Source organism: Pseudophryne corroboree, chromosome 7, assembly GCF_028390025.1.
Source record: "Pseudophryne corroboree isolate aPseCor3 chromosome 7, aPseCor3.hap2, whole genome shotgun sequence".
Taxonomy (NCBI): domain Eukaryota; kingdom Metazoa; phylum Chordata; class Amphibia; order Anura; family Myobatrachidae; genus Pseudophryne; species Pseudophryne corroboree.
This window is the reverse complement of record NC_086450.1, coordinates 134558707-134582952: the sequence shown is the minus strand read 5'-3', so window position 1 is coordinate 134582952 and position 24246 is coordinate 134558707. Positions and strand designations below refer to the sequence as shown.

At 45.7% G+C, this 24246-nt stretch overlaps 1 protein-coding gene across 5 annotated transcripts in view; it reads left to right on the top strand.

Annotated features, from left to right (window-relative positions):
* Nucleotides 1-9544: 9544 nt before the first annotated feature.
* MARCHF7 (membrane associated ring-CH-type finger 7) overlaps nucleotides 9545-24246 on the top strand; it is a 137696-nt gene continuing 122994 nt past the window's right edge. For 3 of the 5 annotated variants that reach the window (XM_063933672.1, XM_063933668.1, XM_063933670.1), the window contains exon 1: nucleotides 9545-9706. The gene's annotated coding sequence lies outside the window, so the exon portion shown is untranslated. The other 2 variants (XM_063933669.1, XM_063933671.1) reach the window with 2 other exon arrangements.

Here is a 24246-nt window from a genome sequence, read left to right as displayed (position 1 = left end):
ATCAATGCAGCACCCTCAACCTCCGTGGTAAATAGATGCCAAGGCATCCAGCGCACAAATGGAGATTTGGCAGTGAAGGAGTATGGGATGTGTTCAGTCTCCATCAAGAAGTGCAGCTGTATTTTGTGTATCACCTTCAACACTGGAGGTGGTGTGGGTTGTTTCCAGTTTTGGGCTAAAGCCGCACGTGCGGCGAGGCAGATGTGGCCTAGGACATAATGTAGATGTACCCCCATGCTTCGCGGGTATATATTCAATAGAGCTATAAGCGGGGAGGGGGAGAAGTCGAGGTTCAGGACTTTGTTGATAAGGCCAAATACCTCTGTCCAGTACCCTTGGATATGGGGGCAAGACCAAAAAATATGGAAGAGGTGGCCAACCTCTCCGCATAGGCGCCAACAAAACTTCGAACATGCCGGCCAGATCGTATGTAGCCTTTCCGGTGTGAGGTACAGTCTGTGGAGTAGCTTAACGTGCATTTCGGAGTGATTCATGCATTTAGACATAGTGAAGGATGACATAAAAATGTGTTGCCACTGAGAATCTTGGAGAACACATCCCACATCCGCCTCCCACCTGACTTGGGCTCTAGATTTAGAAACAGGGAGTAGTGAGAGTAATGTTTTATACCAGAAGGAAATCTCCCCTCTGGAAGTAGCGTTAGAAAATCGGCCTGTGACTTGTAGGATATCATGTGATGGTAGGGAGGGGGAGAGGTGGAGGCTAGTCCACCAGTGCTGTATTTGATAATATCGAAGCCTCTCAGTGTCTGGTAGAGAGAAGCGTCTCTGGATATCAGAAAAAGAGGCGAATACGGACCCGTTAAACAAGTCCCCCAGGACCTCCATCCCTCTGGACCTCCAGCCCGCCAGGCCAAGATTAGGGACTAGAGCGGCTACCGTTCGTAGTGAAATCAGAGAGAGATTATGATAGGAAGGGGATATGGCCGCAGTCAATTTGTCCCAAATCTGGAGTGTGGCACGGGTAGAGGGGAGGATATTTAAGCACTGTGGGCGAAGGGGCCTAGGAATCCAAAAAAGATCCTTCAAGGGAAAACGGGGGCAGGCTGCCTCCTCCAGACACGTCCACTCCGGACATACATCTTTGTAAAATTCTTTAATCTGGGCAAGAAGGGAGGCCTCTTTGTACAGTGATAAATTGGGCATATCTAGGCCACCGGCTCTCCTTGGTAGAGACATCCTTGCGCGAGCAAGTTTAGGCGGGCGCGAAGACCATATATAGTTAGTGAGGATTGTAGTGGCCTTATCTAGGTACTTTTTAGGGAAGATAAAAGGGATAGTTCGGAACAAGAACATTAACTTAGGGAGCAGCGTCATTTTAAAGGCGGCCAGACGGCCCAACCAAGAAACTTCATAGTTGAGCCATGATTTGGTGAACATCTGGAGGGAGGACAGCAGAGGAGGGAGATTGACATCAAATACAGAGGAGGTAGATGGGGGAATAAGAATACCCAGGTATCGTATCGAGGATGTTTTCCAGTTATACGGATACTTAGTGCGTAATAGGGGCAAGGAGTTAGAGAGGTTAATGGGCAGAGCATCCGTCTTAGAGGCATTTAGTTTATAATACGATGCTGCAGAGTAGCTATCTAAAACAGTATGCAGATGAGGGACAGTTGTGGCTGAGTCTGTTACGAATAGGAGAACATCGTCTGCGAACAGACATAGTTTATGTGACGTGGTGCCTAATCGCAGTCCAGGGAACTGTGGGTCCGCTCGTAGCCTAGCTGCCAGTGGTTCAATGGCTAGCACGAATATGAGGGGAGAGGGGGCAGCCCTGGCGGGTGCCATTATAGATTGGAAAAGGGCGAGATAAAAAACCATTACTAAATACCCGGGCCGTCGGGGAGCTATACAGGGCTAATATCGAGGAGAGGATGCGATCGCGCAGGCCGAATTTGACTAGGACTTCTCGCATATAAGACCAGTTTAAACGATCAAAGGCCTTCTCTGCATCCAAAGATAGCAGAAGGAGACCTTGCTCGGGGATTAGGGAATCAACAAGATTAAAGACCCGGCGTGTATTATCGGACGCCTGTCTTCCCGGGATAAAACCAACTTGGTCCGGATATATCAGGGAGGGGAGGAGGGCGTTCAGCCGAGAGGCTATTAATTTAGCGTATATTTTAATATCCCCATTCAGTAACGCAATGGGACGATAATTTTGGCAAGAGGTCACATCTTTGCCCGGTTTAGGGATCGTGACAATACGCGCCTCGAGCATCTCCTGAGGGAGGGTGCCCTGCGAGGTAATATCGGTGTAGACCGCCACTAAAGAGGGAGCTAGAAGGTCCTGGAACGAAACATAAAAGTCATTAATAAAGCCATCCGGGCCCGGTGCCTTCCCCTGAGGGAGGGACTTGATCACTTGGAGGGTTTCTGATAAGGACCATGGGGCATTCAGCAATGCTAATTGATCGTCTGAAATATTTGGGAGGGTTAAATCCGCTAAGAAGGAGTTGATAGAGGAAGGGGTAGGTTGTGGGGTGTCAGGATCTGCCGAGAGGTTATAGAGATGGGAGTAGAAGTTAGCAAACTGATTCGCTATCTCCCTTGGGTTAGAAATTTTGGTGCCTGTGGGGGATATAATGAGCTTGATTCTATTCCTAGCCTGCTGAGCCCTAAGTTTCCGGGCAAGCATTTTCCCCGGCCTGTTCCCCGCTAGATAAAACTTCTGACGTATCCTATTTAGTGAAGCCTGGGTGCGCGCCATTAGCATTGTCTGAAGTTGGGACCTAATATCTACTAACTGCTTCTGTAAAGATTTCGTAGGTCTAGATTGGTTTTCGTCCTCTAAGTCCTTTAGTTTGAGTTCCAAATCGGTCTGGCGTTGTAAATTAAGTTTCTTGAGCTGTGCTCCCGCCTGAATCGCCACTCCCCGGATGACAGCTTTTAGTGCGCACCAGAAGTTCAGGGTGGACGTGTCTGAAGGAGAATTAAACTCCAAATAGGATGATATACTGTCAGCTATGATTTTTTTTGAAACTGGGTTGGACAGCAAATGGGGAGAGAGTCTCCAAGGACGGGGGGGGGGGGGGGGCAGTGTTGGCTGGCTAGACTCCATTTAAGAATCAGCGGGGCATGGTCTGACCAAGTTATAGGGAGAATATCTAAAGATCTGGCGAACTGGAGGGTCCATTTGTCCGAAAATATAAAATCAATACGGGAGTAAGAGTTGTGGACAGGGGAATAATAAGTGTACTCCCGTCCTGTGGGGTTTTGCCCTCGCCAAATGTCATAGAGATCAAATTCAGCCAAGAGGTTACGAAAGGCTAAGGAAGGGGCGTTGGGGGGGACTGAAGTGGCGGGAGAGGTCCTGGGAGACCTGTCCAGCTTAGGGTCAAGGACTAAATTAAAATCCCCCATGAGCAAAAGGGAGCCCTTGCGAATCTTATGAATAGTTACACATAACTTTCGGATAAAGGCAACTTGGTGTGAGTTCGGGGCATATGCAGAGACCAGAGTTACCGGTTTTTCGTTTAAAAGGCCGCTCAGTATAAGATACCGGCCGTTTTTATCCGCTATCTGAGAGTGTAGAGTGAAGGAGATGGAGTCTCTAAATAATATGGCCACACTGTACCTCTTAAAAGGGCCATTGGCGAAATAACCTAGAGGGAATTTGCGATCTTTGAAAATAGGGGGTGCAATAGATGAAAAGTGTGTCTCCTGCAGGGCAACAATATCAGCTTTATTCTTAGTAAAATAACCCAGAGTCAGTCTACGCTTATTGGGGGAATTCAGCCCCTTAACATTCATGGATAATACCCGAACCATCGGAGCAAGCTAATGTACGTTGTGAGAGGTGAAGGGTCTTGACGCCTACCCAAATAGAATTGTCTCGAGCAGCGAGTACCTACATCATAATACTGGGGGTGGATGGGGGGAGGGGGGGTACAGGGAGGTGGGGGGGGAGGAAAAAACCAAAACGACCCAGTATATCGGGTCGGCATAACCACTGCAAGGGAGGTAAAAAAGTGCAGTAGTATATCACCAGGGGGGAACATGTGGCCTAGCGCCACCACCCATGAAACTGAACAGAGAAGAAAAAAAAAAAAAAAAAAAAAAAAAACAAGAGTAAGCAGAAGTAAATATTTTTACCATATTTTTAACTCAAACCTTATTTGATCTTTATTTCTTTGTAAGGCTATCCTCAGGGCCGTAACTAGGTGTGTGCGGAGGGGGCACCGCACATAGCGCTGCAGGGTAGGGGGCGCTGTTGGTGGCTCTAGTTAATTATTAGTGTTAATTACTTTCACTTGCAGCTTCCCCCCATTCTGAAGCCCAGCATCTCCTGACTGCTGCGATTGCTGTCACCTTCCCTGACCCCTTCTGTCGCTAATACCTATAAAACATTCAAGAACTCAACTTGAGTTTTCTTTGTTATTCAGTCACACTGTCCTTTATGACATTTCAAGGTGCTGACATACCCAGGATTCTTACCCATTGCATGTGACATTGCAATCAGACAAGCTATTCATTGAGCTATCTGCCCTTGCATAAAAAGGTAGATAATTCTAAGTTACAGAATTCTAACTATTTGGAGCTTACCTTGTACTTTGTGAAAACATGATCAGCATTGCAGCTGAGTAGATCTGTGTAGTGTGTGGCTGGAAGAGATTGGATGTGTAGCTGCACACTACACAGATCTGCTCAATTGCAATGTTATTTTTTTTTACAAATTACTACTTGCTTCATATAGAGTTCATAGTTTTTTATGCAGGATCAAATTTCTCAATGAGTAGGGTGTTTGATTAGAATTTAACAGGTTATGGGTTTGAATCCTGGGTATGTCAGTATATTGAAATGTGTTATTTAATAAAGGGTACTGTAACTGAATAACAACGAGCTCTTTATGAATGTGGTATAAAGAGGATTTGTGTCCAAATCCATTTTCTTGCAGTGGTCTATACGTGTATTATTTATAAATAATGCCTCCCCACGAGGCATGCACCTTATGTCCCTACTGGAAAAAAAAATAGTGTGGGGGAGGGGGGGACGACGACTCTCTCTGGCACAGGGCACCAAAATGTCTAGTTACAGCTCAGGATATCCTTATGTCTATTCCATGCATCTTTAAATTGTTCTACTGTCTTAGCCTCTACCACCTCTGATGGGAGGCTACTCCACTTGTCCACTACCCTTTCTATGAAGTAATTTTTACTCAAATTTCCCCTGATCCTACAGTACCTCTTTGCAGTTTCAGTGCATGTCCTCGTGTTCTAAAACTTCTTTTCATATGAAGAATGTTTCCCTCCTAGGCCTTGTTAAAACCTTTGACATATTTGAAAATTTCAATCATGCCTCCCCTTTCCCTTCTCTGCTCCAAATAATACATATTCAGATTTTTTAGTCTTTCTGTGGATGTTTTGTGATGTAGGCCATGCACCATTTTTGTTACCATTCTTTGTGCAGTTTTTAATGTATTACAGGTTGAGTATCCCTTATCCAAACCAGAAGTATTTTGGATATCGGATTATTCCGTATTTTGGAATAATTGCATACCATAATGAGATATCATGGTGATGGGACCCAAGTCTAAGCCAGAATGCATGAATGTTTTATGTACACCTTATACACACAGCCTGAAGGTCATTTTAGCCAATATTTTTAATAACTTTGTGTATTAAACAAAGTTTGTGTATATTGAGCCATCAGAAAACAAAAGTTTCACTATCTCACTCTCACGCAAAAAAATCTGTATTTCGGAATATTTGGATATGGGATACTCAACCTGTAATATCCTTCTAAAGATAGGGCCTCCAGAATTGAACACAGTATTCTAGATGAGGCCGTATTAATGACCTATACAGTGGCATTATTACTTCTTTCTTTCTGCTGCTGATTCATCTACCTATGCAACCAAGCTGCTTGCTTTATTACATTGCTTACCTGCCTTTAACTCATCTGAAATAGGGACTCCTAAATCTCTTTCCTCCTGAGTAGTTTCCAGTATAGTGCCATTAATACTATATTTAGCCTTTTGATTTTTTGAGACCCAAGTGCATGATTTTACATTTTTTGGCATTAAACTGTAATTGCCACACTCTTGACCATTCCTCTAGTCTACCTAGATCCTCAATCGTTTATTTTATCCCAACTGGTGTGTCTACCCTGTTGCATACCTTTGTGTGATCTGCAAAAAGGCATACTTTCCCTTTAATGCCATTTGCAATGTCACCAATAAAGATATTAAAAAGCACTGGTCCAAGTACAGATCCCTGGGGTACTCCACTGGTTTCCCTCCTGTGAATGCACTCCATTTACTACAACTCTCTATTTTCTATCCTGCAACCAAGATCTTATCCATTTAACCATCTTAGTATCTAATCCCAAGCTTTTGAGGTTACTTAGTAGTCTGGTCTGCGATGTGGGGCAGTTTCAAAAGCCTTACTAAAGTCTAGATAAGATATATCTATGGCTACACTTTTATCTATTACTTTAGTCACCCAGTCAAAAAAGTCAATAAGGTTTGTTTGACATAATCTCCCCCCAGTGAATCCATGCTGTTTGGGATCCTATAAATTGCTGGATTTGAGATAATTTACAACTCTTTCTTTTAAGAGTGTTTCCACCTACCTACTACTGATGTAATGCTCACTGGTCGGTAGTTGCTTGCCTCTTCTTTGCTTCCACTTTTGTGTAGTGAGACTACGTTTGCACTTTTGCAGTCCTCTGGAATTGCTCCTGTAGCTAATGACTGGTTGAATAATACTGTAAATGGTGCTACCAGGACCTCTTTATGCTCTTTTAGTATCCGTTGATGTATCCAATCTGGCACCATTGATTTATCCACTTTCAGCTTTGAGAGTTCTGTTAGGACTTTCCCCTCTGTAAATATACTTATTTCATTTTTCTGAATATCCCTGCAACTTAACTGTGGCCCCTTCCCCACTCTTTTGGTAGTGAATACTGAGCAATAATAATTATTAACACGATCTGCTATTACATTGTCTCCCTCAACAAGACTCCCAGTCTCTGTCTTTAGTCTTATTATTCTGCCTTTTGTTTTTCTCTTTTCGCTTATATACCTAAAAAAAGTTTTGCCTCCTTTACTCACTGACTGGGCCATTTTCTCCTCAGCTTGTACCTTTGCACATCTGATTACCTTCTGTCTCCTTCTGTCTAACAAGATATATCTCTTTGTCTTCAAGTGGAGATGTTGCCATAGCAACCAATAAGATTCTAGCTATTATCTTTTAGAAGGTGCTAGACAAATGACAAGTACAATCTGACTGGTTGCTATAGGTAACTTCTCCACTTCTATAAACCCACAATTTATTAAATACACCCCAGAGAGCCTGACTCGGAGGTGCACATAATTTGTTTTTGTTTTTTTGCCACTGCGCATACGGAGCGAATGGTTAGTGATTGCAGAAGCACAGAGGGTTTATTCACAAAGTGAGTGGCAAGTAGTCAGCATTTAGAGGAGGTTACAGCGGTGGCTAGAAATATGATGGCATGCCGGGACCATTTTCAGGCTGTTGCCTAGTTACCCCTGCAAATTTGTTTGCAGCTGGTGAAGCCCCATTGTCTTAGGAGCACCAGTTACTCTGAGACAGTATATGGTTGCTCAGAGGTCTGACCGATGTTCCAGCTTATACACATGAGCAACGGATGTGAGACACTGGAAAAGTGCACCTCTACATAAGTCAGCAGCAAGCACAGTATTGGAGATAGACAATAATCCAAGACCAGGGTCACTAGCAAGCAAACATAATCAATCAATGACCGAAGGTCAGTAATGAGTATTCAGTATGCAGTAGAAATAATACGTACAGCGACAAGGACTGGACATGTTCAAGTCAATGTGCTGCTCAGGCACTGTTCATGTGCTCATATAAACTGAACTAGTGACGTCACTAGGTGTGTGCCCATACACACACCTATAGGGATGGACAACCACCATACATGGTTAGGAACCCTCAATGGTTTGCCATTATAAATATGTTTTTTTTTATTGTTCTGAATTATAGTGTTCTACCAGTTTGCAAAACCTGTACAAACAGTTTAAGAAAGAACAATTTCCAACCAGGACAATTTATAAATCATCCGCTGAAACAAATGAAGGAGCTTCTCAGGTAAACTGTGTCCAATAGTATAGTATATCTCCCAACTTTTCAATTTGGGGAATCAGCAAGACGCTAAGGTATTTGGTGGCTCCAAAATAGAAGAATATATGTGCTGCCATGGAGAAGTGGCCTGGGCATCTTGTACCTGACTACCCTCTTGGCGTCTGAAAATCAACTGCATAGCTTCTTCTAAAAGGGACATGGCCACTCCATGGAGACTTACAAATATAGGTAAGAATTTCCCATGTCCTGGAAGAGTGGGCAACCCTCCCACCTTCGGTGGGTTTGGAGGGGAAGGCTGTGATGACGCAATTCATAGTGAATCACTGCGGAAAATGTTAAGAGGAACTGGGCCCTGATGATGCAATGTGTTGCGTCATGCCACCACCTCCTTCAACTGGACCTCCCTCTCCCCTGACATCAGCCATTCAAAGTTGGTAAATATGGTATATAGACTATGTGCCAGCGCTGAGAACGGTGTAGTCGTGGCATCTTAGTTACAGATGTGTCCCGGCTCATCAGTTCTGTGAACGGGTCGCACGTGCGGCTGCATCACTATTGTGACCTGCTGCGCCCACACCCATGCGATCCTCTGGTCCTCAGGTGCATGCACAGTGCACGGGCACACTAAGCATGGCACATGACCTGCGCTTGTTGCAATTAGTGGGTACGATGAGCAAGGACTCATGTATGCCATCCCAGTCACTTGGAGGGGCCCATGGGGCTAAAGTGTCATTACCAGGCTCATTCCAAAAATGTTATCTGCTGTTTCGCTCCTACTGAATGGTATCCAGTCTTTAGGTCGACAACACTTAGGTCGACCACTATTGGTCGACATGCATTAGGTCAACAGTTACTTTGTTGACCTAGCAAAGGTCGACACATGAAAAGGTTGACATGTCTTTTTAAAAAAAAATTAAAATCTTTGAACTTTTTCATACTTTACCATCTACGTGGACTACAATTGGGAATAGTAACCCACCTCGCAGGAAGCATGGCGAGTGAAGCAAGCCATGTGAGGGCACACAGTGCACTAATTAGGGTTCCCGGTATCTTTACGAAGAAAACGACAACAATTTTTTATGTAAACTCATGTTGACCTTTTTATGTTGACCTAATGGCCGTATTTCAGGTGGTCGACCTAGTCACTGTCGACCAATAGGTCAACCTAATGACTGTCGACCCAACGATCCACAACCTACTGAATACCATTTAAGGCAAAGTATTATTATGATTATTATCAATATATGTATTTATTTATTTTACACTATCTGCACTACTAACTGTAGAAGAACTGTAGTACATCTGCGTATCTCATGCTGGGACATGCAGTTCCACAATAGCTGGAGATTGCCTAAACCTCCTTCTGACGAACACAGCACCATGTTATTTACTTCCCTCACCTCCTGGGCATTTGCCCACAACTAACATGGCGGTCGGCCAACGCCCGGAATCGGATCTTCTTCGTCGTGACGTTGCTGTGTGTTGGGAGAAGGCGGTGAGAAACCGAGCAGCAGAAGTCAGCTGACCGGCGTGCTGGGACCCGTACACAATAAAAAGAAGACGCCATTTTTGTACGGGTCGAGGCAGGTGGAGACTGGATTGTGCGGTCTGCAGGTGAGGCGGCGCCTGGCGGTACATTGCGGGTTCTGGCTTTTTATCAAATCTGTGCAAGGAGCATACTATGCTAGATAAGGAATGACGACGGGAGGGTGACAGGGGGTGATACTGAGGGAGTTGGCAACCCTCCCCCCACGCCATTGGACACAGTGAGTATATGCTTGGGAGGAACTCTAACCCATTCTGGACTTGCTGTAGGACCCATACGTGTCATACTGGGGTGCTGGCCTCATTAAATATATCAAGGCAGGGATCTCCAGTGCAGTCACCCCTGGGGCACTGCTGCTGCTCACCTATGTTCGGATGGAGGCACCCCCTCTATACTCCCTGTAGTGTACTTGTTATAGGAGTTCCTCCACCATCCATACTGTAGTGCTCTGACCTTGGCACAAGTGGTTAGGACCCTGTAGTATGGAGTTACTGAAGGTGAGGACAGACCGTGCATGGTGGAGTCCCATCAGCCTTCTGTAGAAATCTCTAGTATTGGCCCTGTCACATTTCCTGGTTCTCCCAGTCACCTTCCTGATCTGGGCAGTAGCAGACCACTATTTAGTGCTAGTGTTCCTTATAAAAAATGTCATGGATTATTACCTACCTCAACCTGTCCAGAGGATCTCCTAATTCTATCAGCCTGTTTTCGTCCCTCCCCACCTTTACTATTTCTCAAGTACTCCTATCCCAAATAGTCACCCACTACTTTTTTAGTGTTTTAATTGTGTTTTTAGTAAAAAATGTGACCTGTTTGACTTAGCTTTTATTTGGGTCTGGAGGCTTTCCTTCTAATTTATGGGCCTATTTAATAAGCTATTTGGTAAGTATGGCTGAAACAGCCATGTCTGCATGACTTGACCAAATTAAGTGTAAACTTAACTGTGTATAGGAGAATTTGCAGTTAGTGCCTGCGTTCTACATAAAATTGCAGCATGCTGCTGGTGTATGGATATATAGGGCGGGATTCAAATCTTTTATCGCCCCAGATCTCCCGTCTAAAGTGATGGGAGATCGTGGGGCGATATTCTAATGACCTGTTTTTGCGCTGATCGTGCCCATAAGAGCTGGGTTTAGCCGCGTAAAGCAGCTAAACCTGACTAAATACATGGGCGCGATCGTGAAAATGCCCGTTTGGCTGTCCAAACGGGTCACTTTTCACGCATTTCAGCGTGGCGAGCTGAAATGCTGAGATCGCGACCATCGGCAGTAACATTTGAATACTGCCAGTGGGTGGGAGGGGGCAGAGAAGATTTGAATCCCGCCCATAGTTGTACAAATTTCAGAAAAACCATTTTAAAAGTTCCTCCGGTATTTAATGCCGTCAACTGATGGGTTTCCTCACCCTTGCCCTATGGGAAGAGCTCCCTCTGGCTCTGTTTCTGATTTTGGTTTAAACCAGGGTTTCCCAGAATGTGTTCTCAAAGAACTACTCAACAGTCCAGATTTTAATCCATGCTTAAGCATGTGACCTCAGTTTGACTAGACAATCTGTGAACAAGTATATATGTGTATACTTTAAAACCTGCGCTGCCTCTAACACTCTTCGGAAACTTGCTGGGACAGACCAACCTGGTAGTGGAAATATAGCGAGTAACATTTGCTCTGGCTGCTGCTTACCCGAGCACTTCTCCTGGAATGGGCCACCTCCTAAATGCCCCCCCATCCCTCCAAAAAATGCAATAAAAAATAAAATAAAAATTAAATCTAAAAACAAAACTGCCAGTGTGACGTGGGTTGAAGGTGAAGCAGTAACCTTTTAAACAGTGGAGACCTGTTCTTGAGACTGTAGCCCTTTAGTTCTCTAAAGACCAGTATGTGAATGTTGTGCCTCATAAGTATCAGAATAGTGTCCCTAGCAAATTCATTGGCTGCCTACTGACTTATCCAATAGATGCTATCACACACAGGGTGGTATTCAATTAGCCATAGTAACTTGCAGCAGTTTATTTACCCACCTGGGGCTATTCATTTAGCCCCGATGCCAGCACTCTTACCAAATACACAATAAGCATGCATTTATTTCCATGTTGTGGCTGCGAGAACATAGGTCTGCGACTTTTTGCAGACCCTGTGTTGTTGCATGAAACTTGGCGGGGGGAAAGATACATTTTTTTGCACCAATTTTTTTTCATGTTTAATTGAATATCCCAAGTAGTGGCAGATCTGTGCTGAAAGGCATGGGGTAACCATGGTCATATTGCCTTTAAAGTGGTGAGGTGATTTTGTGGTGACTGCTACCAGCATAGTTATTGGCATGATATTGATATCCTGACTGTCAGAATGCTGGCAGTGGCAAAATCCCAGCTGACCTAATGACTGTCTTAACCCTAATCGTAAAGCTAAAGGGCCCTACACACTGGCAGATAAAATGCACGATATGAACGTACTCATTCATATCGTGCAGCGACCAACAACTAACTATGCGCAGCCCTGCGCTCATTAATCGTTGGTGCCCCGTCTATGCATGCAGGCCTATATGGACGAGATTGTCCATATTGGCATGCAGTGCTATTGAGCCAGATGACGAGGAAGTGAAGAAACTTCACTCCCCCTGCTGCCGGGTAGCCCGTCGGGCAGCTTGGCGGTGGATCGGTAAGTGTGTATGGCCCATTACACTCCTAACGCCAGTACTTGGCATCTGTATGCCACAGCCTGCATTCTAACTGCCAGGATCTTGACTGCATCCTTGATTATTATACCTCCTCTATATGCTGTCTTGATATGTGCTGGCATGTTCTTTGCGGTATGTTGGCACTAGGCCACTCCTGTATACATAAATGTTATCTGGTAGCGCACTGTAAAGTCGGCAAATTCAGCATCCCTCTTTCCAGGTCATTAATATATGCTGTTTTTTTTTTTTTTTTTTTTTTTTTTTTTACTTTTTTTTTTTTTTCTTTTTCTTCCCGAGGGTAGTAACCATGGTTTTTAACCATATTAAGTTACCGGAGAATTGGAGATATTTTCCTCTACCTTTCTATGAGCATAAAAATGTTAGCTTTTTGCCTCTTCCCACACTTTGGGAATAAGAGTGCTCTTGGCCCCATTATATCCATGTGTAGACTGAGGGAGAGAAAGGGCTGTTTGTGTGCTCGTGCTGAAGCTTCTGTAAGAGATCAAATGTCCAAAGAGAGGAGCCATTCCCTACCCCGGAGTCGAGGAAGCTGTGCGCTTGCTCAGTCTAGGAAACTGTTTATATTTAACTCGCCGCCCCATTCCTGAGAATCCTGTTGCCCTTCTGAGACTCAGGAAGACATCTGTTCTAGGACTACGTGCTGGTAATTCCCTAATGTTACAGACTTTGCAGGGAGTTAAGGCTGGAGATCTTAACTGTCTGTTAGATTATACAGTATGTTTGCAATTGTTCTGATGGTAATACATTTTGGTAAACGCTTCACACGAATATATCAAATATGGTTATTAGACTGTGCTTGTCAGAGTACTGCCTTAACAGGAAATGCAGCATTAGGGCTGACTAACTGGAATGTACTGTAGCTTGGTTTTTAAAAGAAGTGTTTGGGCAATGTAACTAGTTTGTTTGACCTGGGTTCGTAGTGTTGCAGTGGCTTGTAAACAACTGTTCAAGTGTGAAGTACAGTGTTTTCTCTAGCATCAATAAGGTATACTGGGGACAGATTAGTATGATGGGGTATATACGGGTCCAAAGGAGCTGGTACACTTTAAATTTCTTCAACTGGGGGTGCTGGCTCATCCCCTCTATACCTCCTCCAGGTCAGTTTAGAAAAAGTGCCCGAAGGAGAGGATGCACACTCTGCAAGCTCCAGTGGTGTGTGTGTGTGTTTTTTTTTTTTTTCTCTGACGTCCTAGTGGATGCTGGGAACTCCGTAAGGACCATGGGGGATAGCGGCTCCGCAGGAGACAGGGCACATCTAAAGAAAGCTTTAGGATCACCTGGTGTGCACTGGCTCCTCCCCCTATGACCCTCCTCCAAGCCTCAGTTAGATTTTCTGTGCCCGACGAGAAGGGTGCACACTAGGGGCTCTCCTGAGCTCTTTGTGAAAGTTTTAGTTTAGGTTTATTATTTTCAGTGAGACCTGCTGGCAACAGGCTCACTGCATCGAGGGACTAAGGGGAGAAGAAGCGAACTCACCTGCGTGCAGAGTGGATTGGGCTTCTTAGGCTACTGGACATTAGCTCCAGAGGGACGATCACAGGTTCAGCCTGGATGGGTCACCGGAGCCGCGCCACCGGCCCCCTTACAGAGCCAGAAGAGCGAAGAGGTCCGGAAAAATCGGCGGCAGAAGACTTTCCTGTCTTCAGATAAAGGTAGGCGCACAGCACCGCAGCTGTGCGCCATTGCTCTCAGCACACTTCACACTCCGGTCACTGAGGGTGCAGGGCGCTGGGGGGGCAGCGCCCTGAGACGCAATAAATCGATAGAAAACCTTTTATGGCTAAAATAAATGCATCACATATAACTCCTGGGCTATATGGATGCATTTAACCCCTGCCAAAACATACAAGAAAACGGATGATAGGCTCCGCCCCTTTCTCGGCGTCCTTATCTCCTCAGCACACTGGCGCCATTTTCCCTCACAGCTCAGTTGGAGGGAAGCTCCCTGGCTCTCCCCTGCAGTCACTACACTACAGAAAGGGGTTAAAAAAGAGAGGGGGGCACAAATTAGGCACAGTAAAAACAATACAGCAGCTATAAAGGGAAAAACACTTATATAAGGTTATCCCTGTATATATGTATGTATATATATATATATATATATATATATATATATATATATATATATATATATATATATATATATATATATATATATATATATATATATATATATATATATATATATATATATAGCGCTCTGGTGTGTGCTGGCAAACTCTCCCTCTGTCTCCCCAAAGGGCTAGTGGGGTCCTGTCTTCTATCAGAGCATTCCCTGTGTGTGTGCTGTGTGTCGGTACGTTTGTGTCGACATGTATGAGGAGAAAAATGATGAGGAGACGGAGTAGTGTCTGTAATAGTGTTGTCACCCCCTGGGGGGTCGACACCTGAGTGGATGTACTGTTGAAATTGCGTGACAGTGTCAGCTTTGTATAAAAGACAGTGGTTGACATGAGACAGCCGGCTACTCAGCTTGTGCATGTCCAGACGTCTCATACAGGGGCTCTAAAGCGCCCGTTACCTCAGATACAGACGCCGACACGGATACTGACTCCTGTGTCGACGGTGAAGAGACAACCGTGATTTCCAATAGGGCCACACATTGCATGATTGAGGCAATGGAAAAAGTTTACACTCTTCTGATAATATAAATACCACCAAAAAAAGGGGTATTATGTTTGGTGAGGAAAAACTTTCTGTAGTTTTCCTGAATCTGAGAAATAAGTTTCCCCCCGATAACAATTGATAATTTCTAAAAAGTTATTGGCAGTATACCTTTTCCCACCAGAGGTTAGGGTGCGTTGGGAAACACCCCCTAGGGGGGATAAGGCGCTCACACGCTTGTAAGAACAAGGGCTCTACCCTCTCTGGAGATGGCCGCCCTTAGGGATCCTGCTGATAGAAAGCAGGAGGGTATCCTAAAATGTATTTACACACATACTGGTGTTATACTGCGACCAGCAATCGCCTCAGCCTGGATGTGCAGTGCTGGGTTGGTGTGGTCGGATTCCCTGACTGGAAATTTGATATCCTAGATAAGGACAGTATATTATTGCCTATAGAGCAATTAAAAGATGCATTTCTATATATGCATGATGCACAGCGGAATATTTGACGACTGGCATCAAGTATAAGTGCGTTGTCCAATTATACCAGTAAAGTGGTCAGGTGATGCGGATTCCAAACGGCATTTGGAAGTATTGCCTTAACAAAAAAGGGGATGTACCCCAGGTCGCCTCTCAAAATAAGACGCCGTATTATCAGGCGCAGTCCTGGTTGGCAAGCGGACAAAAGGGTTCCTCTTTTCTGCTCGTGACAGAGGGAGAGGAAAATGGCTGCAGAGATCAGCCAGTTCCAAGGAACAGAAACTCTTTTCCGCCTCTGCCAAGCCCTCAGTATGACGCTAGGGCTTTACAAGTTCAGGCACGGGGGGGTCCCGTTCTCAATGAATTTCAGTGCGCAGTGGGCTCACTCGCAAGTAGACCCCTGGATCCTTCAGGTAATATTTCAGGGGTACAAATTGGAATTCGAGACGTATCCCCCTCGCCGTTTCCAAAGGTCTGTTTTACCGACGTCTCCCGCTGACAGGGAGGCAGTTTTGGAAACCATTCACAAGCTGTATTCCCAGCAGGTGATAATCAAGATACCCCTCCTGCAACAGGGAACGGGGTATTATTCCACACTATTGTGGTACCGAAGCCAGACGGCTCGGTGAGACCGATTTTAAAATCTAAAATCTTTGAACACTTGCATACAGAGGTTCAAATTCAAAATTGAGTCACTCAGAGCAGTGATTGCAAACCTGGAAGAAGGGGACTACATGATGTCTCGGGACATCAAGGATGCTTACCTTCATGTCAAAATTTACCCTTCTCACCAAGGGTATTTCAGGTTATGGTACAGAACTGTCACTATCAGTTCGGACGCTGCCGTAGGGATGGTCCACGGCACCCCGGGTCTTTACCAAGGTAATGGCCGAAATGATATCCCTTCGAAGGAAGGAAATTTTAGTTATCCCTTACTTGGACGATTCCCTGATAAGGGTAAGATCCAGGGAACACTTGGAAGTCGGTGTAGCACTATCTCAGGTAGTGTTGCGGCAGCACGATTGGATTCTCAATATTCCAAAATCGCAGCTGGTTCCGACGACTTGTCTTCTGTTCCTAGGGATGATCCTGGACACAGTCCAGAAAGGTGTTTCTCCCGGAGGAGAAAGCCAGGGAGTTATCCGAGCTAGTCAGGAACCTCCTAAAACCGAACCAAGTCTCAGTGCATCAATGCACAAGGGTTCTGGGTAAAAATGGTGGCTTCCTACGAAGCAATCCCATTCGGCAGATTCCACGCAAGACTTTCCAGTGGAACCTACTGGACAAATGGTCCGGGTCGCATCTTCAGATGCTTCAGCGGATAACCCTGTCACCGGGGACAAGGGTATCCCTCCTGTGGTGGTTGCAGAGTGCTCATCTTCTAGAGGGCCGCAGATTCGGCATTCGGGACTGGGTCCTGGTGGCCACGGATGCCAGCCTGCGAGGCTGGGGAGCAGTCACACAGGGAAGGAATTTCCAGGGCTTATGGTCAAGCCTGGAGACATCTCTTCATATAAACATTCTGGAACTAAGGGCCATTTACAATGCCCTAAGTCAAGCGAAACCCCTGCTTCAGGGTCAGGCGGTATTGATCCAATCGGACAACATCACGTCAGTCGCCCACGTAAACAGACAGGGCGGCACGGGAAGCAGGGGGGCAATGGCAGAAGCTGCAAGGATTCTTCGCTGGGCGGAAGATCATGTGATAGCACTGTCAGCAGTGTTCATTCCGGGAGTGGACAACTGGGAAGCAGACTTCCTCAGCAGACACGATCTACACCCGGGAGAGTGGGGACTTCATCCAGAAGTCTTCCACATGATTGTGAACCGTTGGGAAAAACCAAAGGTGGATATGATGGCGTCCCGCCTCAACAAAAAACTGGACAGGTATTGCGCCAGGTCAAGAGACCCTCAGGCAATAGCTGTGGACGCTCTGGTAACACCGTGGGTGTTCCAGTCAGTGTATGTGTTCCCTCCTCTGCCTCATACCAAAAGTACTGAGAATTATACGGCAAAGGGGAGTAAGAATGATACTCGTGGCTCCGGATTGGCCAAGAAGAACTTGGTATCCGGAACTTCAAGAGATGCTCACGGACGAACCGTGGCCTCTACCTCTAAAAAAGGACCTGCTCCAGCAGGGGCCTTGTTTGTTCCAAGACTTACCGCGGCTGCGTTTGACGGCTTGGTGGTTGAACGCCGGATCCTGAAGGAAAAAGGCATTCCAGATGAAGTCATCCCTACCCTGGTCAAGGCCAGGAAGGACGTAACCGCAAAACATTATCACCGCATTTGGCGAAAATATGTTGCGTGGTGGGAGGCCAAGAAGGCCCCTACAGAGGAATTTCAACTGGGTCGTTTCCTCCATTTCCTGCAAACAGGACTGTCTATGGGCCTAAAATTAGGGTCCATTAAGGTTCAATTTTCGGCCCTGTCGATTTTCTTCCAAAAGGAACTGGCTTCGGTGCCTGAAGTTCAGACATTTGTAAAAGGGGTACTGCATATACAGCCTCCTTTTGTGCCTCCAGTGGCACCTTGGGATCTCAATGTTGTGTTGAGTTTCCTAAAGTCACATTGGTTTGAACCACTCACCACTGTGGACTTAAAATATCTCACATGGAAGGTGACGATGCTGTTAGCCCTGGCTTCAGCCAGGCGTGTGTCAGAATTGGCGGCTTTATCATATAAAAGCCCTTATTTAATATTTCATTCTGACAGGGCAGAATTGAGGACTTATCCTCAATTTCTACCGAAGGTGGTTTCTGCATTTCACATGAAGCAACCTATTGTGGTACCTGCGGCTACTAAGGACTTGGAGGATTCCAAGTTGCTTGACGTGGTCAGGGCCCTGTAAATATGTTTCCAGGACGGCTGGAGTCAGAAAATCTGACTCGCTGTTTATCCTGTATGCACCCAACAAACTGGGTGCTCCTGCTTCTAAGCAGACGATTGCTCGTTGGATTTGTAGTACAATTCAGCTTGCACATTCTGTGGCAGGCCTGCCACAGCCAAAAATCTTAAAATGCCCACTCCACAAGGAAGGTGGGCTCATCTTGGGCAGCTGCCCGAGGGGTCTCGGCTTTACAACTTTGCCGAGCAGTTACTTGGTCAGGAGCAAATACGTTTGTAAAATTCTACAAATTTGATACCCTGGCTGAGGAGGACCTGGAGTTCTCTCATTTGGTGCTGCAGAGTCATCCGCACTCTCCCGCCCGTTTGGGAGCTTTGGTATAATCCCCATGGTCCTTACGGAGTTCCCAGCATCCACTAGGACGTCAGAGAAAATAAGAATTTACTTACCGATAATTCTATTTCTCGTAGTGGATGCTGGGCGCCCATCCCAAGTGCGGATTGTCTGCAATACTGGTACATAATTATTGTTACCAAAAAATTCGGGTTATTGTTGTAGTGAGCCATCTTTTATAGAGGCTTCTCTATTATCATGCTGTTAACTGGGTTCAGATCACAAGTTGTACAGTGTGATTGGTGTGGCTGGTATGAGTCTTACCCGGGATTCAAAATCCTTCCTTATTGTGTACGCTCGTCCGGGCACAGTATCCTAACTGAGGCTTGGAGGAGGGTCATAGGGGGAGGAGCCAGTGCACACCAGGTGATCCTAAAGCTTTCTTTAGATGTGCCCTGTCTCCTGCGGAGCCGCTATCCCCCATGGTCCTTACGGAGTTCCCAGCATCCACTACGGACTACGAGAAATAGAATTATCGGTAAGTAAATTCTTATTTTTTTTATTTAAATTTCTTTCGATATGCTGTTTGGGCAACAGAATACCTGCACCGTGATAGTTGGGGAAGGAGGGGGCGGTCACCAGCCTCTTGAGGTGCAGGTCCACCGTGGTGAGTACACACCAGGAACCCTGCTAGGGGGTCCCCTGGTTCACGGTGTAGCAGAAGCATGGGTGAGGCATATGGGTCCCTCCTTGAGTCTCTCTCTCTCTCTCTCTCTCTCTCTCTCTCTCTCTCTCTCTCTCTCTCTCTCTCTCTCTCTCTCTCTCTCTCTCTCTCTCTCTCTCTCTCTCTCTCTCTCTCTCTCTCTCTCTCTCTCTCTCTCTCTCTCTCTCTCTCTCTCTCTCTCTCTCTCTCTCTCTCTCTCTCTCTCTCTCTCTCTCTCTCTCTCTCCTTCCCCCCCCCTGCATGAGACTGACTAAATACCTTGTACCACGCATATGTGAGACTACAAACACTTAGGAGACATGGACAGGATAAAGATTACACAGTAGCTCCGGCACCATAGTTGGGGGGCGTAGCTACATCAGAGCAGGCTCAGTGGCACTTTGGTGACTTCCTCTGCAGGAGCAGCCTCATACAGCTCCTCCATAACAGTCACGCTGGATCACTGTTACTGGGTGTAGAGGGGGAGAGCTGCTATATTGTGCACAAATATCATCCCTCTGATGGATTTCTCGTTAGACGGTATCACTGTTTATATGTGAAATGCTGACGGCCTCACTGGGGCTGTGCAGCATTGGGTGCGCTGGTGTCCTCTCTCCTGTGTCTTCTCATACATGAAATAGGTCAGGCTTGTATTGTATTTCAGGCTGTGTTGTATGTGTATTATACCTGTTTCTCTAACGTCCTAGTGGATGCTGGGGACTCCATAAGGACCATGGGGAATAGACGGGCTCTGCAGGAGACTGGGCACTCTAAGAAAGAATTAGTCCTACTGGTGCACTGGCTCCTCCCTCTATGCCCCTCCTCCAGACCTCAGTTAGAATCTGTGCCCAGAAGGAGCTGGGTGCATTTTAGTGAGCTCTCCTGAGCTTGCTATTAAAGTATTTTAGTTAGGTTTTTTTATTTTCAGAGAGCTTCTGCTGGCAACAGACTCTCTGCTACGTGGGACTGAGGGGAGAGAAGCAAACCTACTAACTGCGGCTAGGTTGCGCTTCTTAGGCTACTGGACACCATTAGCTCCAGAGGATTTGAACACAGGAACTTAACCTTGGTCATCCGTTCCCGGAGCCGCGCCGCCGTCCCCCTCGCAGAGCCAGAAGACACAAGCCGGCGGATGAAGCAAGAAGACGTCAAAATCGGCAGCAGAAGACTCCTGTCTTCACATGAGGTAGCGCACAGCACTGCAGCTGTGCGCCATTGCGCCCACACTAACCCACACACTCCGGTCACTGTAGGGTGCAGGGGGGGGGGGCGCCCTGGGCAGCAATTGAGTACCTCCTGGCAAGAGCAGCATATATACAGATGGGCACTGTATATATGCATGAGCCCCCGCCATTTTTTACACCATATCGCGGGACAGAAGCCCGCCGCTGAGGGGGCGGGGCTTCTTCCTCAGCACTCACCAGTGCCATTTTCTCTCCACAGCTCCGCTGAGAGGAAGCTCCCCAGGCTCTCCCCTGCAGACTCACGGTAAAAAGAGGGGGGGGCACATAAATTTAGCGCAATAATCATATACAGCAGCTACTGGGTAAACACTAAGTTACTGTGTGATTCCAGGGTTATATAGCGCTGGGGTGTGTGCTGGCATACTCTCTCTCTGTCTCTCCAAAAGGCCTTGTTGGGGTACTGTCCTCATATAGAGCATTCCCTGTGTGTGTGGTGTGTCGGTACGCTTGTGTCGACATGTTTGACGAGGAGGGCTGTGTGGAGGCAGAGCAGGTGCAGATGAATGAGGTGTCCCCGCCGACACCTGATTGGATGGATATGTGGAAGGTAACATAGTAACATAGTATCTGAGGTTGAAAAAAGACAATTGTCCATCGAGTTCAACCTATTTGTGGTCTCCTATGCATGATGATTTGACTAAAATTTCTGACTGATGCTGCTGTCAGCCGTTGCATTTTATCCCTATTTATAGTAACTATAATGCATGACTATGCACCATACCCCTGGATATCCTTATCCATTAGGAATTTATCTAACCCATTCTTAAAGGTGTTGACAGATTCCGCCATTACAACTCCCTCGGGCAGGGAATTCCAAACACGTATTGTCCTTACCGTGAAAAAGCCTTTACGCCGTATTGTGCGGAATCTCCTCTCCTCTAACCTGAGCGAGTGTCCACGAGTCCTCTGTTGATCTAACCAAAAACAGGTCTCGCGCAAGCTCTGTGTATTGTCCCCTTATATATTTGTAGATGTTGATCATATCCCCTCTTAGTCTCCGCTTTTCCAATGTAAACATGCCTAGTCTTTCAAGCCTTTCCTTGTATTCCATCGTCTCCATGCCCTTAATTAGTTTGGTCGCCCTCCTCTGTACCTTTTCTAGCTCCAGGATATCCTTTTTGTAGTACGGTGCCCAGAATTGTACACTGTATTCAAGGTGAGGCCTCACTAGTGATTTATATAACGGGAGTATAATACTCTCGTCCCTAGCATCAATACCCCGTTTTATGCATGCTAATATCTTATTAGCCTTCTTTGCTGCAGTCCTACTTTGGGTACTACTGCTTAGCTTGCTATCTATGAGGTCACCTAAGTCTTTTTCCAGTACAGAATCCCCTAATTTTACCCCATTTAGTAGGTAGGTGGAATTTTTGTTCTTGTTGCCACAGTGCATTACCTTACACTTGTCTGTGTTGCGCATTCTCCATTTGGCTGCCCATGCTTCTAATTTAACTAAATCGTTCTGAAGAGACTCTGCATCCTCCTCTGTATTTATAGCCTTACACAATTTGGTATCATATGCAAAAATTGACACCATGCTCTCTAGACCTTCTGTTAGGTCGTTAATGAAAATATTGAACAATAGCGGTCCTAATACTGAGCCTTGCGGCACACCACTTAGCACTTCAGTCCAAGTTGAAAAAGATCCATTAACCACAACGCGCTGCTCCCTATTATCTAACCAGTTTTTGACCCAAGTGCATATTGTGCTTCCTAGCCCTGATTCTTGTAGCTTGTAGATAAGTCTCATGTGTGGTACAGTATCGAACGCTTTGGCAAAGTCTAAAAAGATTACATCCACGTCTTTACCCTGATCTAGGTTTGCGCTTACTGTTTCATAAAAGCCAAGTAAGTTGGTTTGACAGGATCTGTCCTTCATAAACCCATGTTGATTCCTTTTAATGACCTTATTGACTTCAAGGAACTTCTGAATACTATCTCTTAGAATACCTTACAATACTTTCCCCACTATAGATGTAAGACTAACTGGTCTATAATTACCTGGTTCAGCTTTACTTCCCTTTTTGAATATAGGCACTACTTCCGCTATACGCCAGTCTTTGGGAACCATACCTGATATAACTGAATCCTTAAAGATCAAAGATAGCGGTTTTGCCAGTTCAGAGTGAAGCTCCATTAGAACCCTTGGGTGAATACCATCGGGCCCTGGTGATTTATTAATCTTTAAATGTTTTAATCGGTCACAGACTACTTCCTCGCTTAAATAAGTACCTATCAGTGGGATATTCTCATTATTGAGATTGTGTCAGTCCCTGAATTGGGTCCTCTCTAGTGAATACTGTTGAAAAAAACTAATTTAGTGTGTCCGCTCTGTCATTAGCATTTTTGCTTAAGACTCCCAACTTGTCTTTTAAAGGGCCTATACTCTCCTTTAATCTCTTGCTATTAATGTATTTAAAGAATTTTTTGGGATTCGCTTTGCTTTCCTTTGCTACTAGTTTTTCAGTTTCTACTTTAGCCGCTCTTATTTCCTTCTTGCAAATTTTGTTACATTCCTTATAGTGCTGAAATGACTCTGCTTCCCTGTCAGATTTGTATTTTTTAAATGCTCACCTTTTCTTGCCCATAAGTTCCTTAATCTTTTTGTTAAGCCACATCGGTGTTAAATGATAATGTAAACTGGTTGGATAAAGCTGAAGCCTTGGGACAGTCGGGGTCTCAGCCCATGCCTGATCCTACAGCGCAGAGGCCATCAGGGTCTCAGAAGCGCCCACTATTCCATATTGTTAACACAGATATCGACACGGATTCTGACTCCAGTGTCGATGGCGATGATGCAAAATTGCAGCCTAAAATGGCTAAAGCCATCCGCTACATGATTGTAGCTATGAAGGATGTATTGCACATATCGGAGGTAAACCCTGTCCCTGACAAGAGGGTTTATATGTTTGGGGAGAAAAAGCAAGAGGTGACTTTTTTCCCCCTTCACATGAGTTATGTGAAAAAGCTTGGGATTCTCCTGATAGGAAAGTGCTGATTTCCAGAAGGTTACTTATGGCGTACCCATTCCCGCCAACGGACAGGATGCGCTGGGAATCCTCCCCTAGGGTACACAAAGCTCTGACACGCTTATCTAAGAAGGTGGCCCTGCCGTCACAGGATACGGCCTCCCTAAAGGATCCTGCGGATAGGAAGCAGGAAGGTATCCTGAAGTCTGTTTATACACAGTCAGGTACCATACTGCGGCCGGCAATTGCGTCGGCCTGGATGTGTAGTGCTGTAGCAGCATGGACAGATACACTGTCTGAGGAACTGGATACCTTGGACAAGGATACTATTTTACTGACCCTGGGGCATATAAAAGACGCTGTCATGTATATATATGAGGGATGCCCAGAGGGACATTTGCCTACTGGGCTCTAGAATAAATGCAATGTCTATTTCTGCCAGAAGGGTCCTGTGGACTCTGCAATGGACAGGCGATGCCGACTCTAAAAAGCACATGGAGGTTTTACCCTACAAGGGTGAGGAATTGTTTGGGTACGGTCTCTCGGACCTAGTTTCCACAGCTACAGCTGGGAAGTCAAATTTTTTTGCCATATATTCCCCCATAGCCTAAGAAAGCACCGTATTACCAAATGCAGTCCTTTCGATCACAAAAAGGCAAGAAAGTCAGAGGTGCGTCCTTTCTTGCCAGGGGCAGGGGTAGAGGAAAGAAGCTGCACCATACAGCTAGTTC